This window comes from Phocoena sinus, chromosome 1 (genome assembly GCF_008692025.1).
Source record: "Phocoena sinus isolate mPhoSin1 chromosome 1, mPhoSin1.pri, whole genome shotgun sequence".
NCBI lineage: Eukaryota > Metazoa > Chordata > Mammalia > Artiodactyla > Phocoenidae > Phocoena > Phocoena sinus.
In genome coordinates, this window is record NC_045763.1 from 137,859,868 (window position 1) to 137,879,822 (window position 19,955).

Here is a 19,955-nt window from a genome sequence, read left to right on the forward strand (position 1 = left end):
TTGTCAGGGAACTAAGATCCCACATGCTGCGGGGCAACTAAACCATATGCCACAACTACTGAGCTCCTGTGCCTCAACTAGAGAGTACATGTGCTGCAAACTACAGAGCCCATGCACTCTGGAGCCCGCACGCCACAACTAGAGAGAGAAAAAACACACACCACAACTAGAGAGAAGCCCACATGTTACAATGAAGAGCCCATGCACTGCAACAAAAGATCCTGCATGCCTCAACGAAGATCCTGTGTGCCACAACTAAGACCCAATACAGCCAAAAAATAAAATAAATAAATAAAATGTTTAAAAAAACCCACAACTAAGTCTCATGATAAAATTTTAAAAACAGAAAAAAAATCCAGTGGGTCAATGAGGAAATCAAAAATGAAATTAAAAAATACCTTGAGACAAATGACAATGAAAGCACTATACAAAATCTATGGGATGCAGCAAAAGCAGTTCTTAGAGGGAAATTCATAGCAATACAAGCCTTCATCAAAAAAAGAGAACAATTTCAAGTAAACAACCTAACCTGCCACCTAAAAGAATTAGAAAAAGAGGAACAAACAAAAGCTAAAGTCAGCAGAAGGAAGGAAATAATAAGGATAAGGGGGAAATAAATAAAATAGAGATTTAAAAAATATAAAAACTCAACAAAACCAAGAGCTGGTTCTTTGAAAGGGTAAAAAAAATTGACAAACCTCTGGCCAGGCTCAACAAGAAGAAAAGAGAGAGAATCCAAATAAGCAAAATAAGAAATGAAAATGGAGAAATCTCAACTGATATCACAGAAATACAAAAACCATAAAAGAATAATATGAACAATTTTATGCCAACAAATTTGACAACCTAGAAGAAATGGACAACTTTCTAGAAATACACAGCCCACCAAAATTGAATAAAGAAGAAATAGATACTTTGAATAGACTGATCACGAGAAGTGAAATAGAATCTGCAATAAAAAAAACTTCCTACAAACAAAAGTCCAGGACCAGATGGCTTCACAGGCAAATTCTACCAAACTTAGAAGAACTTACACCAATTCTTCTTAAACTCTTCCAAAAGACAAGGAGGGAACACTCCCAAAGATATTCTATGAAGCCACCCTCACCCTGATACCAAAACCTGACAAAGACACCACCAAAAAAGCAAATTACTGGCCAATAGCTTTGATGAATACAAATGCAAAAATTATCAACAAAATACTAGCAAACAGGATCTAATGACACATAAAAAAAAAAAAATACACCACGACTAAGTGGAATTCATCCCAGGTTCACAAGGATGGTTCAACATATGCAAATTAATAAATGTAATACAACACATTAACAAAAGAAAAGTCAAAAAACACATGGTCATCTCAATAGATGCAGAAAAATCATTTGACAAAATTCAACATCCATTCATGATAAAAACTCTTACCAAAGTGAGAATAGAGGGAACATATCGCAACATAATAAAAGCCATTTATGACAAACCCACAGCCAATATAATACTCAATGGTGAAAAGCTGAAAGCCTTCCCACTAAAATATGGAAAAAGACAAGGACGCTCACTCTCACCACTTCTCTTCAGCATAATATTGGAAGTCCTAGACACAGCAATCAGACAAGAAAAAGAAATAAAAGTTATCCAAGTTGGAAGGGAAGAGGTTAAAATTGTCACTATATGCAGATGACATGGTACTATATATAGAAAATCCTAAGGACTCCACACAAAAACTACTAGATATAATAAATGAATTCAGCAAAGTAGCAGGATACAAGATTAACATTCAAATCAGTTGCATTACTTTACACTAACAATGAAATATCAGAAAAGGAATGTAAAAACAAATACCTTTTAAAATCCACCAAAAAAAAAAAAAAAAACACCAATGAATTAACCTGACCAAGGACGTGACAGACTTATATGGTGAGAACTATAAAACATTAATGAAGGAAATAAAAGAGGATTCAAAGAAATGGAAAGATATCCCATACTTTTGCATTGGAAGAATTAATATTATTAAAATGGCAATGTTACCAAAAGCAATCTACAGATTTAACGTGATCCCTAACAAATTACCCATGACATTGTTCACAGAACTAGAACAAATAATCCAAAAATTTATATGGAACCATAAAAGATCCAGAATTGCTACAGAAATCCTGAGGGGGAAAAACCAAAACAAAGCAGGAGGTATAACCCTCCCAGACGTCAGACAATACTACAAAGCTACAGTAATCAAAACAGTGTGGTATTCGAACAAAAACAGGTATTCAGTTCAATGGAACAGAATAGAGAGCCCAGAAATAAACCCACACACCTACAGTCAATTAATCATTGACAAAGGAGGCAAGAATATAAAATGGGAAAAAGACAGTCTCTTCAGCAAGTGGTGCTGGGAAAGTTGGATAGCTACATGTAAATCAATGAAGTTAGAACATGTCCTCACACCATGCACAAAAATAAACTCAAAATGGCTTAAAGATTTAAACATAAGATATGACACCATAAAACTCCTAGAAGAGAGCATAGGCAAAACATTCTCTGACATAGATCATACCAATGTTTTCTTAAGTCAGTCTCCCAAGGAAATAGAAATAAAAGCAGAGATAGTGGCACAGTGGATAAGACTCCATGCTCCCAATGCAGGGGGCCTGGGTTCAATCCCTGGTTGGGGAACTACATCCCACATGCATGCCACAACTAAGAGTTCGCATGCCACAATTAAGGAGCCTCTGTGCTATAACTAAGGAGCTGGTGAACCACAACCAAGACCTGATGCAACTAAATAAATAAATAAGAAAATATATTTTTTTCAAATTTTATTTAGTTTTGGCTGTGTTGGGTCTTTGTTTCTGTGTGAGGGCTTTCTCCAGTTGTGGCAAGCGGGGTCCACTCTTCATTGCGGTGTGTGGGCCTCTCACTATCGCAGCCTCTCTTGTTGTGGAGCACAGGCTCCAGACGTGCAAGCTCTGTAGTTGTGGCTCACAGACCTAGTTTTTCCGTGGCATGTGGGATCTTCCCAGACCAGGGCTCGAACCCGTGTCCCCTGCATTAGCAGGCAGATTCTCAACCACTGCACCACCAGGGAAGCCCCAAAATATTTTTAAAAATTAAAATAAAAGCAAAAATAAACAAATGGGACCTAATCAAACTTACAAACTTTTACACAGCAAAGGAAACCATAAAAAAAAAAAAAATGAAAAGAGAACCTATAAAACGGGAGACAATATTTGCAAATGATGTGACAGACAAGGGCTTAATCTCCAAAATATACAAACAGTTCATACAACCAACAACAAAAAAACAACCTAATTGAAAAATGGGTATAAGACCTTAATAGACATTTCTCGAAACCAGACATACAGATGGCCAGTAGGCACATGAAAAGATGCTCAACATCATTAATTATTAGAGAAATGCAAATCAAAACTACAATAAGATACCACCTTAAACCAGTCAGAATGGCCATCATTAAAAAGCTTACAAATAACAAATGCTAGAGAGGGTGTGGAGAAAAGGGAACCCCCCTACATTGTTGGTAGGAATGTAAGTTGGTACAGCCACTATGGAAAACAGCATGGAGGTTCCTTAGGACACTAAAAATAGAATTACCATATGATCCAGCAATCCCACTTCTAGGAATATACCTGGACAAAACTATAATTTAAAAAGATACATGCACCCCTATGTTCATAGCAGCACTGTTCACAATAGCCAAAACATGGAAACAACCTAAATATCTATTGACTGATGAATGGATAAAGAAGATGTGGTACATATATATAATGGAATACTACTCAGCCATAAAAAAGAATGAAATAATGTCATTTGCAGCAACATGGATGCAACTAGAGACTATCATACTAAGTGAAGTATGTCAGAAAGAGAAAGACAAATACCATATGATATCACTTATATGTGGAATATAAAATATGGCACAAATGAACCTATCTACAAACTGAAAATAGACTCATAGACATAGAGAACAGACTTGTGGTTGCCAAGGGGGAGAGGGGTAGGGAGAAATATACACTGGGAGTTTGGGGTTGGTAGATGCAAACTATTACTTATTATATTTAGAACGGATAAACAACAAGGTCCTAATGTATAGCACAGAAAACTGTATTGAATATTCTGTGACAAACCATAATTGAAAAGAATATAAAAAAGAATGTATATATGTGTATAACTGAGTCACTTTGCTGTACATCAGAGATTGTCACAACATTGTAAATCAACTATACTTCAATAAAAAATAATTATATGAAAACAAACAAACAAAACCCGAAAAGCTAGATGAAATACAAACAAAAAAACTAGAATAAAACTACTCTAAAGCATATCAAAATCTAATTGCTCAAAACCAGTGATATAAGAGAATCTTAAAAGCATCCAGAGAAAAAAAGGCATGATATTGTACATACAGAATGTGGAAGTAGGAACCATGGCTTTCCAAAGATGTTCATGTCCTAATCCTCAGAGCCTATGACTATTTTATGTTATATGCTTAAAGGAATTAATATAGATGATAAAATAAAATTTGCTAATCTGGTAACCCTAGACAGGAAGATTATCCTGGATTATCTGAATTGGCCCAATATAATCGCAGGGGTCCTCAAGAGGATGAGGGAGACCATAGAGAGAACCAGAGAAATAACAGTGTGAGAACTTGGCCTGATGTTGCTGACTTCAAAAGGAAGGGGGTCATGAACCAAGGAATGCAAAATGTTTCTAGAAGCTGAATAAGGCAAGCAAAACAGCATTCTTTCCTATAGCTTCTGGAAAGGAAGACAGCAATGTCAACACCTTGATTTTAGCACAGTGAGACCCATCTCAGACTTCTGAATATTTTTCCAGAACTATAATAAACTTGTGCTGTTTTAAGCCACTAAGGTTGTCATAACTTGTTATAGCAGCAAATAGAAAACCAATACACAGAAGAACAAAGAAAAGGATAATAGCTGATTTCTTATCATAATCAATGCAAGAGAGAAAACAACTGAACAACATTTTTAAAGTACCAAAAAAAAAAAAAAATCCACATAGAATTCTACACCCAGGGAAATTTACTCTTAAAATGAAGGTAAAATAAGGTTTCTTTTAGATATACAAAATCTGAAGAGACCTACAATAGAGGAAATGATAAAGGAGGTCTTTCAGGAAGAAGGAAAATGACATCAGATTGAAATATGAATCGATACAAAGAAATAAAGAAAACAAGAAATGATAATTACATGGGTAAGTACGAAATATTTTTACTAACCATTTATTAAAAATAAATGTTTAGCCTCCGTGTGTGTTTGTATTTTTACAGTTTTTTCCTGTAATTGATTTCTAATCCCATAGTGTTGTGGTCAGAAAAGCTGCTTGATAGGATTTCAATTTTAGAGACACAGACATAGAGAACAAACATATATGGATACCAAAAGGGAAATGGGGGCGTGGGATGAATTGGGAGATTGGGATTGACATATATACACTATTGATACTGTGTACAAAATAGATAACTAATGAGAACCTACTCTGTAGCACAGGGAACTCTACTCAATGCTCTGTGGTGACCTAAACAGGAATAAAGTCCAAAAAAGAGGGTATATATGAATATGAATAGCTGATTTGCTTTGTTGTACAGTAGAAACTAACACAACATTGTAAAGTAACTATACTCCAATAAAAATTTAAAATGTTTAAATAAAAGTACAATGCATTTTGTGGTTTACAGCATCTGTGAAATTAAAATTTATGATTACAATAGGACAAAGGTCAGGAGGAGTGAAATGAAAGTATGCTGTTGTGTCTTATATTTTATGAGAAGTTGTATAATATCACTTGAAAATAGACAACCAATAAGTCATAAGTTAAAGTTGTATACTATAAACCCTAAAGCAATCCCCAAAATGACAAAACAAGGACTTATAATAAATAAACAACAAAAAAGAGATCAAATAGAACTATAAAAAGTGTCCAATAGGGCTTCCCTGGTGGCGCAGTGGTTGAGAGTCCGCCTGCCAATGCAGGGGACATGGGTTCGTGCCCCGGTCCGGGAAGATCCCACACGCCGCGGAGCGGCTGGGCCCGTGAGCCATGCCTGCTGACCCTGCACGTCCAGAGCCTGTGCTCTGCAATGGGAGAGGCCACAACAGTGAGAGGCCCGCATATTGCAAAAAAAAAAAAAATTTGTCCAATAAATCCAAATGAAGGCAGGGAAAAAAGATAAGAGAATGAAAAACAGATGTGACAAACAAAAAAATCCAGCAAGAGGATAAATTGAAAATAAACATATCAATAATTACACTAAAAGTAAATGGTCTAAATATCAAAGATTTGTCCAATTTATTTTAAAAAGCAAGAAACTTTATGCGACTTACAAGAAACACCCCTCAAATATAAATACACAAATAGATTAAAAGTAAAAGAATAGAAAATAAACAATGCTAACAATAGTAAAAATAAAAAACTAAAGCAGCTGTACTAGTATTAAGTGAAGTAGATTACGCAGCAAACATTATTACTACAGATAAAGATGGTATTTCATAATGATAAAGAGATAAATTATTATGATTGTTACTTCTACTGCATAAGTTTATGTACCATATAAGATAATTTTAAGACACATGAAGCAAAAATTGACAGAACTACAAGGGTAAATAAACCTATCTACAGTTATTTTTAGAGAGGTCAATACCTTCTCACAATGATATAGCAGACTTGAATAACACTTTCATTTAATTTGATCTACTTTACTAGCATAGAAGATTCTGCAAATAGTAGAATACATGTTATTTTCAAGTGCACAAGCAATATTTACCAATATAGACCATATTGTGACCATAAAACAAGTGTCAAAAGATTTTAAGGTATTCAAGTCATATAAAGTATATTCTCTAATTACTATGAAATTAAATTAAAAACTAATAACAGAAAGATCTCTGGAAAATCCCCCCAAAATTTGGAAACTAAATAACACATCTCTAAATTATACATGAGTCAAAGAATATATCAAAGGGGAATGAAAAATTATTTCAGGGCTTCCCTGGTGACACAGTGGTTAAGAATCCGCCTGCCAATGCAGGGGACATGGGTTCAAGCCCTGGTCCAGGAAGATCCCAAATGCCACGGAGCAATTAAGTCTGTGCACCACAATTATGAGCCTGCACTCCAGAGCCCATGAACAACAACTACTGAGCCCACGAGCCACAACTACTGAAGCCCTTGCACCTAGAGCCTGTGCTCCACAACAAGAGAAGCCACTGCAATGAGGAGCCCACACACCGCAACAAAGACCCAAAGCAGCCAAAAATAAATAAATAAAATAAATTATTAAAAAATATTATTTCAGACGTAATGAAAATGAAATTACTACCTATCAAATCTTGTAGAATGTCACAATTTTATAGAATTAATGCCAATACTAGAAGAGAATAAAGTCCTCAAATCAATGACCTCAGCTCCCAGCTAGAAAAAGGAGAGCCAATTAAATTCAAAGGAAGTAGAATAAAGGAAAAGAAAAAGTCAGAACATAAATTAATGAAACAGAAAAATAGAGAAGAATCAACAAAATCAAAAGTTGATTCTTTGAAATTAAGGGATAAATATTTAGCTACACAGGGTAAGAATCACAAAGTATTCTTATCAGGAATTAGATCAAGGGCATTACTATGGATCATAGATATTTAAAGGCTAAAAAGTGAATATTATAAATAAATATATGCCTACAAATTTGACAACTTAGATGAACTTAGTTAAAAACCTTATGAAGCAAACTCCAGGCTCAGGTGGCTTCATTAGTTAATTCTACTAAATATTTATAAGTAATTAATACCAAGTATACACAAATTCTTTCAGAAAATTGTAGAGTACTCTCCAAGTCATTCTATGAGTGCAACATTAAACTTAAACAAAAACAAAATAAAAACATTGCAAGAAATGAACTACCAATCAATATCCCTCATAAACATAGATACAAAAATTCTAGAAAAAATTTGGACAAATCAAATCCAGCAATATGTAAAGGGGCATAATACATCATGGGGTTTTCCAGGGATGAAAGCAAGGTTGGTTTAACATGCAAAATTCAATTAATGTAGGAGGATTCTGGGAAGATGGCAGAGTAGGAAGCACAAGAAATCTGTCTCCTCACTTAGACAACAATAAAACTGGCAGAATCTGCGTGATGTAACTACTTTGGAACACTGTGGTATAGACTGAAGGCTTGCCACTTCCAGTAAAAGTCTTTGATGGTAAATTGCAGTTGGTCTCTTTCTCTGTGGCCAGAGACCACCCTCACAGTTTTCCTGTGCAGCCCTGCACCATGTGGGGCTCTCTCCTCTCCAGAACTGCACAGAGCGAGGTGTTGGAAATACAACAAGCAAGCAGCCACTGATGGTGCCTTCACAGAGCTGATACTTTTGGTGGGAGAAAATTAAGGAAGAAGCAAAATTTGTGGCCCTGAACCAAGGTGGCAGAGTAGAAGGACGTGCTCTCACTCTCTCTTGTGAGAACAACAGAATCACAACTAGCTGCTGGACAATCATGAAGAGGAAGACACTGGAACTCACCAAAAAAGATACCCCACATCTAAAGACAGAGGAGAAGACACAATGAGAGAGTAGGAGGGGCGCAATCACAGTAAAATCAAATCCCATAACTACTGGGTGGGTGACTCACAGACTGTAGCACACTTATACCACAGAAGTCCACCCACTGGAGTGAAGGTTCTGAGCCCCACATCAGGCTTCCCAACCTGGGGGTCTGGCAATGGCATGAGGAATTCCTAGAGAATCAGACTTTGAAGGCTAGTGGGATTTGATTGCAGGACTTCCACAGGACTGGGGGAAACAGAGACTCCACTCTTGGAGGGCACACATAAAGTAGTGCATGCATCGGGACCCAGGGGAAGGAGCAGTGATGCTAGGGGAGACTGAACCAGACCTACCTGCTAGTGTTGGAATGTCTCCTGCAGAGGTGGGGGGTGGCTGTGGCTCACCGTGAGGACAAGGACACTGGCAGCAGAAGTTCTGGGAAGTACTTCTTGGCATGAGCACCCCCAGAGTCTGCCATTAGCCTCACCAAAGCACCCAGGTAGGCTCCAGTGTTTGGTTGCCTCAGGCCAAACAACCAACAGGGAGGGAACCCAGCCCCACCCATCAGCAGTCAAGCAGATTAAAGTTAACTGAGCCCTGCCAACCAGAGCACCAGTTAGTTCTACCCACCACCAGTCCCTACCATCAGGAAACTTACACAAGCCTCTGAGATAGCCTCATCCACCAGAGGACAGACAGCAGAATCAAGAAGAACTACAATCCTGCAGCAGGTGAAACAAAAACCACACCCACAGAAAGATAGACAATATGAAAAGGCAGAGGGCTATGTACCAGATGAAGGAACAAGATAAAACCACAGAAAAACAACTAAATGCAGTGGAGATAGGCAACCTTCCAGAAAAATAATTCAGAATAATGATAGTGAAGAGGATCCAGGACCTCAGAAAAAGAATGGAGGCAAAGATCGAGAAAATGCAAGAAACGTTTAACAAAGACCTAGAAGAATTAAAGAACAAACAAACAGAGATGAACAATACAATAACTGAAAACTACACTAGAAGCAATCAATAGCAGAATAACTAAGGCAGAAGAACGGATAAGTGACCTGGAAGAAAAAAGAATGGAAAGAAATGAAGACAGCCTAAGACACCTCTGGGACAATATTAAACACAACAATATTCACATTATAGGGGTCCCAGAAGGAGAAGAGAGAGAGAAAGGACCCGAGAAAATATTTGAAGAGATTATAGTTGAACACTTTCCTAACATGGGAAAGGAAATAGCCGCCCAAGTCCAGGAAGAGCAGCGAGTCCCATACAGGATAAACCCAAGGAGAAACACACCAAGACATATAGTAATCAAACTGAGAAAATTAAAGACAACGAAAAATTATTGAAAGCAGCAAGGGAAAAAAGACAAACAATATACAAGGGAAGCCACATAAGCTTAACAGCTGATTTCTCAGCAGAAACTCTACAAGACAGAAGGGAGAGGCATGATATACTTAAAGTGATGAAAGGGAAGAAACAACAACCACCATTACTCTACCCAGCAAGGATTTCATTCAGACTTAATAGAGAAATCAAAAGCTTTACAGACAAGCAAGAACTAAGAGAATTCAGCATCACCAAACCAGCTCTACAACAAATGCTAAAGGAACTTCTCTAAGTGGGAGACACAAGAGAAGAAAAGGACCTACAGAAACAAACCCATAACAATTAAGAATATGGTAATAGGAACATACATATAGATAATTACCTTAAACGTGAATGGATTAAATGGTCCAACCAAAAGACACAGGCTTGCTGAATGGATACAAAAACAAGACCCATATATATGCTGTCTACAGGAAACCCACTTCAGGCCTAGGTACACATACAGACTGAAAGTGAGGGGATGGAAAAAGATATTCCATGCAAATGGAAATCAAAAGAAAGCTGGCATAACAATACTAATATCAGATAAAATAGACATTAAAATAAAGAACATTACAAGAGACAAGGAGGGACACTACATAATGATCAAGGGATCAATCCAAGAAGAAGATAAACAATTATAAATATATATGCACCCAACATAGGAGCACGTCAATACATAAGGCAACTGCTAACAGCTATGAAAGAGGAAATCGACAGTAACCCAGTAAAAGTGGGGGACTTTAACACCTCACTTACACCAATTGACAGATCATCCAAAATGAAAATAAATAAGGAAACAGGAGCTTTAAATGATATAACAGACCAGATAGATTTAATTGATATTTATAGAATATTCCATCCCCAAACAGCAGATTACACTTCTCAAATGCGCATGGAACATTCTCCAGAATAGATCACATCTTGGGTCACAAATCAAGCCTCAGTAAATTTAAGAAAACTGAAATCATATCAAGCATCTTTTCTGACCACAATGCTATGGGATTAGAAATGAATTACAGGGAAAAGAACGTAAAAAAAACCAAGCACGTGGAGGCAAAACAATACGTTACTAAATAACCAAGAGATCACTGAAGAAATCAAAGAGGAAATCCAAAAATATCTAGAGACAAATGACAATGAAAACACGATGATCCAAAACCTATGGGATGCAGCAAAAGCAGTTCTAAGAGGGAAGTTTATAGCTATACAATCCTACCTCAAGAAACAAGAAAAACCTCAAATAAACAATCTAACCTTACACCTAAAGGAACTAGAGAAAGAAGAAAAAACAAAACCCAAAGTTAGCAGAAGGAAAGAAATCATAAAGATCAGAGCAGAAATAAATGAAATAGAAACAAAGAAAACAATAGCAAAGATCAATAAAACTAAAAGCTGGTTTTTTGAGAGGATAAACAAAATTGATAAACCATTAGCCAGATGCATTAAGAAAAAAAGGGAGAGGACTCAAATCAATAAAATTAGACATGAAAAAGGAGAAGTTACAACAGACACCACAGAACTACAAAGCATCCTAAGAGAGTACCACAAGCAACTCTATGCCAATAAAATGGAAAACCTGGAAGAAATGGACAAATTCCTAGAAAGGTATAATCTTCCAAGACTGAATCAGGAAGAAATAGAAAATATGAACAGACCAATCAGAAGTAATGAAATTGAAACTGGGATTAAAAATCTTCTACCAAACAAAAGTCCAGGACCATATGGCTTCACAGGTGAATTTTATCAAACATTTAGAGAAGAGATAACACCCATCCTTCTCAAACTCTTCCAAAAAATTGCAGAGGAAGGAACACTCCCAAACTCATTCTATGAGGCCACCATCACCCTGATACCAAAACCATACAAAGATACTACAAAAAAAGAAAATTATACACCAATATCACTCATGAATATAGATGCATATATCCTCAACAAAATACTAGTAAACAGGATCCAACAGCACCTTAAAATGATCATACAACAAGTGGGATTTACCCCAGGGATTCAAGGATTCTTCAATATATGCAAATCAATCAACGTGATACACCATAGTAATAAACTGAAGAATAAAAACCATATGATCATCTCTATAGATGCAGAAAAAGCTTTTGACAAAATTCAACATCCACTTATGATAAAAACTTTCCAGAAAGTGGGCATAGAGGGAATCTACCTCAACATAGTAAAGGCCATATGTGAAAAACCCACAGCAAACTTCATTCTGAGTGGTGAAAAACTGAAAGCATTTCCTCTAAGCTCAGGAACAAGACAAGGATGTCCACTCTCACCCCTATTATTCAACATAGTTTTGGAAGTCCTAGCCACAGCAATTGGAGAAGAAAAAGAAATAAAAGGAATCCAAATTGGAAAAGAAGAAGTAAAACTGTCACTGTTTGCAGATGACAAGATACTATACATAGAGAATCCTAAAGATGCCACCAGAAAACTCCTAGAGCTAATCAATGAATATGTTAAAGTTGCAGGATACAAAATTAATGTACAGAAATCTCCTGCATTCCTACACACTAACAATGAAAGATCAGAAAGAGAAATTAAGGAAACAATCCCATTTATCACTTCAACAAAAACAATAAAATACCTAGGTTTAAACCTACCTAAGGAGGTAAAAGACCTGTACTCAGAAAACTATAAGACAGTGATGAAAGAAATCAAAGATGACACAAACAGATGGAGAGATATACCATGTTCCTGGATTGGAAGAATCAATGTTGTGAAAATGACTATACTACCCAAAGCAATCTACAGATTCAATGCAATCCCTATCAAATTACCAATGGCATTTTTTACAGAACTAGAACCAAAAAATCTTAAAATTTGTATGGAGACACAAAAGACCCCAAATAGCCAAAGCAGTCTTGAGGGAAAAAAGTGGAGCTGGAGGAATCAGACTCCCTGACTTCAGACTATACTACAAAGCTACAGTAATCAAGACAATATGGTACTGGCACAAAAACAGAAACATCGATCAATGGAACAAGATAGAAAGCCCAGAGATAAACCCACGCACCTATGGTCAACTAATCTATGACAAAGGAGGCAAGGATATACAATGGAGAAAAGCCAGTCTCTTCAATAAGTGGTGCTGGGAAAACTGGGCAGCTACATGTAAAAGAATGAAATTAGAACACTTCCTAACACCATACACAAAAATAAACTCAAAGTGGGTTAAAGACCTAAATGTAAGACCAGACATTACAAAACTTTTAGAGGAAAACATAGGAAGAACACTCTTTGACATAAATCACACCAAGGTCTTTTATGAACCACCTCCTAGAGTAATGGAAATAAAAGCAAAAATAAACAAATGGGACCTAATGAAACTTTTACACAGCAAAGGAAGGAAACTATAAACAAGATGAAAAGACAATCCTCAGAATGGGAGAAAATATTTGCAAACGAATCAATGGACAAATGATTAATCTCTAAAATATATAAACAGCTTATGATGCTCAATGTTAAAAACCCAATCAAAAAATGAGCAGAAGACCTAAATAGACATTTCTCCAAAGAAGACATACAGATGGCCAAGAGGCACATGAAAAGCTCTTCAACATCACTAATTATTAGAGAAATGCAAATCAAAACTACAATGAGGTATCACCTTGCACCAATTAGAATGGGCATCATCAGAAAATCTACAAACAACTGGATGCTGGAGAGGGTGTGGAGAAAAGGGAACCCTCTTGCACTGTTGGTGGGAATGTAAATTGATACAGCCACTATAGAGAACAGTATGGAGGTTCCTTAAAGAACTAAAAATAGAATTACCATATGACCTGGCAATCCCACTACTGGGCATATACCCAGAGAAAACCATGATTCAAAAAGGCACATGCACCCCAATGTTCATTGCAGCACTATTTACAATAGCCAGGTCACAGAAGCAACGTAAATGCTCATAGACAGACGAATGGATAAAGAAGATGTGGCACATATATACAATGGAATATTATTCAACCATAAAAAGGAACGAAATTGGGTCATTTGTAGAGACTTGGATGGATCTATTTATGCATGAAAGACAAATAGACAACACCTGTGGCTCCAGACTAACATAGGACATTTGACCTTGTCAGAATCATCAGAGAGAAAGCTAAGATCATGAAGGATGATTATTATCCATTAGATTCTTTTGGAGAATCAAATGAGAAAAGAGACTATGTCAGGTTGGAAATTATGGTGGATTCTGTTTTCTTTAGTTAAAAAAAAAATCTACTTTATTTCCCTCTGAATATTTTCACAAAATGCTCTGTTAACTTGATTCTGTTGGGTGGAGGGGTGGGAAGAATTTTTATGATGCCCACAGGGAATCTTTCAACCATACATGCAGTCATTGGCCCTAATCATAATTTAGATAATATTCAATTTTCCAGAAGCACTTTTGCAGGCATCCCAGAACTTTATTGATTAGGAATATGTTTCAACAAGCCTTGAGGTTTACCTATGATTTACAAACTCTGCCTTCATAGAGAGCATAATTCAAGGGTGCTAATAAGATTTCTGAGGGGATAATCAGTCTAGAAGTCAGGATAATCTGTTGGCTTATTTTCATATCATTTTACAAACACCATAAGCAGATAAAGGATGCAAACCTTTTCAGTGTCAAGGAAGATAACATTGTTCTTAAAGCAGCAGGTATTATTCCCCTTGTCCCCAGTTCTTTGCCACAGGCATAAATAGGACTGTTTCCTCCACTGGTCACTTGTTTAACTAGTGGTACCTTCTATTTCTAATTGAAACTTAAATCTATAAAATTTGTCCTAATCATTAGAGTCACCCCTCTCTCCACTATTTGGACCTTCTGAGCCTTCATCTCATTTAGGGAATGACTGCCAAGGTCACTGCAGAAGGGCTAAAGCAGCACTGTTGAATAGAACATCTGTGATGAAGGAAATGTTCAGTATCTGTACCAGCCGGTATGGTACCCACTGGGCATGTGGCTATTGAGCATTGACATGTACTATGACTGAGAAATTCAATTTTTTATTTTATTTAGACTTAAATTTAGTGACCACCTTATTAGACAGTACAGGGGCTAAGTATGATCACGTCTATCCACATCCCACTGGCCAGAACCCATTCTTCCTGTTCCAACCTAATTGCAAAGTACACTGGGGAATGCAGTTTTCTGTGTCAAGAAGAGGGAAACGGGATTGGTGAGCATCTAGCAGGCCTCTGCCATAGGCTGCCAATCTGGAAGTCTTTTTCACTCCTGCTTTCACATATAGGACATACATATCAAGGAGGCCAATTAAAGCCCCACCCAGTCTCTGTATCCTGCTTAAAGCTCAGGAACCCAGGTGTTAGGCAGCCCTTTCCATCAACTCCACATGTAGGTTTTCTTAGCTTGGCAATCGATGAAATAAAGAGAAAGTTATATGCATCTCCCTTCCCCTCCCCTGCCCGCACAAACAGAATACACTGATGGGACAGGGCTGGGATAACCACAATGAACACCCCTTCAGAAAGGGGAAGAGTGGAGACACTGTACAGACAGTTGTCTGGAGCAATTCTGTGACTTGTTAGGCAGATGTCATAAAGGCACCCATCTTTGAGGTGGGGTAGTTCCTCTATTATATTGATTCTGGGAAGAGTTTTCTTGTTCATTGTTCTCTGTGGCTCCTGGTTCTTCAAGGAGGCTCCCCTTGTTTCTTAAACCTATAAAGTACCCTTTGGGGGGGTTGTGCAGCTTTTAAAGCAGGCTATGTTTGTGGAAGTTTTGAGGATTGTTTTAAGTTTGGAACAATAAAGTCCTTCTTAAAATCCACATTAATGGTTTCTTCAGTAACATACTTCCCTCAGAAATATAGTGGACTTCTAATCTATCTATTTCCAGTGCATCTCATGTGCCAGTAACCATACCCAGATTTCTCCTGAGACATAGTTCTCAAATATGCTTTTTCAAATCTTTATTTTCTCACCCCCATTGTTCTCTATCTCAACTTAAATATGGCTATCATAAAACCACCCAGAACCTTTAATCTGATCTGTTCCCTAGTCACTTTCATCAAATGAGAAGTTTTATAAGGGTTTTGTCTTCAGAGGTTTCAAAAATCCCATCTCTAACACTTCAGAGTTAGAAGCAGCCAGATTTTACACTCCTGCACAGCCCTGGATTTCTGGACTTTCTATTCATTTTATTTCTGCTTGCAAACAAGCTGATTCTTTCCTGAACTTATCTCTTTCTTCTAATACCTCATCAAATGCAACCAAGAGTATCCAACATGCATTGGTAGCATCCTGTGTTCCAGATTCTTCCCCTAAAGTTATGAAGTCATTAGACACATGATCTGACATCCAGGTTATAGCATTGTATTTCAAGTTCTAGTGTTTCATCAAATGTATGGCACTGTTTAATATGTATCTTTTTTTTTTTTTCTTTGCGGTACGCGGGCCTCTCACTGTTGTGGCCTCTACCGTTGTGGAGCACAGGCTCCGGACGCACAGGCTCAGCGGCCATGGCTCATGGGCCCAGCTGCTCTGTGGCATGTGGGATCTTCCTGGACTGGGGCACGAACCTGCATCCCCTGCATCGGCAGGCGGACTCTCAACCACTGCGCCACCAGGGAAGCCCTGTTTAGTATGTATCTTAATCTTTTTAGCCTCCAATAATGGTTTGCTGTCACTCAGTGCTGATTTTTTAGGTCCTGGCACAAATTCTGGGCTTTTGCTTTCAGTAACATCCCAATTCAAGATACCAATTTCTTTGTTAGAGGAATTCATTCTAGCTGCTCTAAGAAACACAAGGGTTTATTTCTTGCTTATACCCTTATCTAATGCAGGTCAGAGGCTCTCCTTGGGGGCTCTCGGCTTGGCAGTGACCTCAGGGTTCAGTACCTTTGCATTCTGTGAAACTGCTATTTAAACATGTGGCTTCTAAGAAGCACCATAGAAAGAGAAAGGGGGAGCTAATTGTGTAGGGACTTTTCTACCCACATCCCATTGGCCAGAATCTGGTGGACTCAGTCTAATTTCAGAGGATGTTGGGAAATGTAGCATTTCTCTGTGCACAAGAAAATGGATTGGTGAGCACTCAGCCTTCCAAACTAGCCTGCCACACTAAGGATGTTCCAGGCTCTTTATCATTGATATTGATTCAGTTCTCACAACAACCCTATGTAGAAGGTATTATCCCCATTTCATAGGTAGGAACCAGAAAGAGCTTATGATATTAGTCTTCCCACATTTCGTTGCCTAAACTTAAGAGTCCCCATCATGAGGTCAGGTAGCATCAGGAAGGCTGCCATTTAACCAGATGATTTCACCTCAGTCCAGATTTTGGTCATCAGTTTCGAGGACCAGAAAATGATTTGGGGTTTCTGAGAGCGAGTTGGTTAATCAGGGGTAGCTTTACATTAACTAAACTCACAGGAATTGTGGTGTACATCACTAATAACTTATGAAAAGAAATACAGTTGTCCCTTGAACAACATGGGTTTGAACTGCAAGGGTCCACTTATACGCAGATTCTTTTCAATAGTAAATACTGCAGTGCTATGTGTTTCCTGGTTGGTTGAATCTGTAGGTAAGGAGGAATCACTGATACAGAGGGACGACTATAAGTCAGACATGAATTTTCAACTGTGCAAAGGGTCAGTGCCCCTAAATCCCATGTTGTTCAAGGGCCAGCTGTATAATCATCACATGGGCTGGAATTTCACGTGTGTGTGATATGCACTTCTTCTAAAGTCTGGTGATATTCAGGAATGAGTGTTGGGGGGATATCAGGGTCACATGGAGAGCACTTCAACATACACGTGGTTTCTTGCCTTATCCATCAAGATGCTCCCATACTTCCTGGAAAGCTCCCTAAGGGATTCTCAGACAACCTTCCTATTCTCCTCTCTCTTTCTCCACTTTGACCACATCCACTATAAACAGGCAAATCTCTCTGAAAAGCTACATTCTCCAAAAACAGCCAAGCAGAGCAAGGGTATTTAGATGAGATTCTGCTCCCCAGATAGGAAGGCTTGGAATCCTTTCGTACACTACAGAGAGGGCCCTACCAGTGGGAATCAAAAGTTCTGCCCACATTGGTCTCTTGCTATGTACTTTCTGCCTCCTTTATGTAGCTTAAGTCATCCCACTATGAATTATCTTTTTCTAAGTTTCTCTTACTGACCAACCCCATCTTGACTGTATGCTTTTGTGAGCGCTGCTCATATATCCGTTTGGGTTACAGTCAAACTTTGCTGTATTTTTCAGATGACTTTGCGTATTTTTGCTGTAACCAGAGTCATATATGCTGGGTCATAATTCAGTGAGGGAAATTTACCCCTTTTCCAAATTCTGGGTGACACCTTAATTTTTACTCTGTGTGTCCCTTATGAATTATAACAGAGAAAGTCTGGCATAAAAGAAGCAAACAACTTCCCTCTGCTTTGACGTTTCTCCATATTTCCTCTCCCTTAATGCTGTGTTGATCAGTTATCAGGTATCAGTGATGGATCGTGGCTCAGCAAGTCATCTGAAGTTTGCAGTCAACATGAAACATTCCTTCCCTCTCTAAGTTTTGTCCATATTTAGTAAGGTCATAGACTCTTAGCATATTTAGGGTTGTCAGAGTCATAATTTTCTAATAATTTTGGATACTACTTGATTAGAGGATAGAGAAACTAAATTAAAGAGAAAGAAATCTCTGAATTCCAGGGGATGTTAAGATTCACTTTGTTATAAAGCGGAAACTAACACACCATTGTAAAGCAATTATACTCCAATAAAGATGTAAAAAAAAACAAAACATTCCTCTGTTAGGGAGACCACTGACCTGGTTTGGAGGTAAAGCTAGATGATCCTCAAGAGCTTTTCTAACCCTGACATTCTGGAAGCTTCCAGGTTCTTTTAGGCTTCTTATTCACTCTTCCTTGGGGTAACTAGATGTATGACAGCTGCTGGGGTTTTCGGTTTGTTGGTTTGTTGGTTTGTTTTTAACCACTGGACTTCTCCCTGCCTTCCACTAAGATTTCCTTCCCACTGAGAGCTGGCTCTCACTTGAAATCTGGGTATATATCTTAATAAATGTATAAATTATTTTTAACTAGAGATGATTTTATTGCTACATAGGCAATGTAAAACATTTATTCTGTCCCCATGACAGTCTTCTGTTTTGTGTATGCTGCTTCCATCTCCAAGCACTGCCTCTGCCTTTGGGTCCTGGCCTTAGAGCAGCTCAATGTGGGACACATGTGGGGGTCCTTCTCCTATTTCACAAGTGAAGCAGAGTGGTCTGACTTGCCATGGCCATAGTTAGGGTGGGGAGCAGCTGGAATAGCACACATGAATCTTAGCAACATTTTTTCATTTTATTGTTATTATTCTCTTAGTGTTTCTGTAGGAGATGCTGTTTCTGAGTTGCCTGTGTAAAATGAATAATGGGCAAAGGAACAAGGAAAGGATCATTGAAGGCCGCCTACTGTGCACTCAGACCACATCAGAGTAGCCAGTGGTGAGACCTTAAGAGAGACTGAATGGGCTTTGTTAAAGAATTCTCTCTCACTGCCCTCAGCTCAGTCAATCCTGGGACCCAGTGGTATACTGGGGCTGGTTGGCATGGGCTCATACAAGCCAATTGTTCATATCTCTTCCCAAACCCCACATTCAGTAACTTCCTAATGGTAGCTTGAAGTTGGACATGGTTCGAATATTTACAACATGGAATTGGCAAATGTTACAAACTAGGGTTTAAAATTTTTTTTTTCCTTGAAGAGCCAGTTACCAGACATTTAACAGCAAACCACTGTCCAGATTTAGTCATGGCACCGTGTCAGCTCAGTGAATTCAGAGTATAACAAGGATAGAGATCTAGTAACCTACATGTCACGGGGAACTGAAAAGAGCTTACTAATTCAAGCCTGTTGAATTATAAATGTATAATAATGTACTGTGAATATAAGCAAGGCATACATGTAACATTTATATCTCATTCTTCTCTCAGATCCTCTCATATTCCTATGACATATTAAAATATTTTCTTAATGTTTGAGAT